Below are 258 nucleotides of genomic sequence, written 5' to 3' on the forward strand. Positions count from 1 at the left end.
GCACGGTGTACGAGCATGTGCCCGCCCATGTGCGCGCATCTGCGCGCCGGACGCGCTGGCGGTGACCCGCGGCCCCCAGCAGATGCGCGAGGAGCCGGGTCTGGCCTTGGCCCCCAGGGCCCTGCCGTAAGTGATGGCTCTTATCTCCCTGCTGACAAGCCAGCATCCTTCAGCGGGCGTATTTAAGGCCGAGCGCCCGGAGGGCCGGGGCAGAGGAGTGCTTGCCACAGAGACATCCGTCCGCAGCCCACGGCTCCT

At 69.4% G+C, this 258-nt stretch overlaps 1 protein-coding gene across 1 annotated transcript in view; it reads left to right on the forward strand.

The window, feature by feature from the left end:
* STAR (steroidogenic acute regulatory protein) overlaps window positions 1-258 on the forward strand; it is an 18,649-nt gene that overhangs the window by 15,674 nt on the left and 2,717 nt on the right. The window lies entirely within an intron of this gene.

This window comes from Pygoscelis adeliae, unplaced genomic scaffold, assembly GCF_000699105.1.
Source record: "Pygoscelis adeliae isolate BGI_AS28 unplaced genomic scaffold, ASM69910v1 Scaffold52, whole genome shotgun sequence".
In the NCBI taxonomy this organism is placed as follows: domain Eukaryota; kingdom Metazoa; phylum Chordata; class Aves; order Sphenisciformes; family Spheniscidae; genus Pygoscelis; species Pygoscelis adeliae.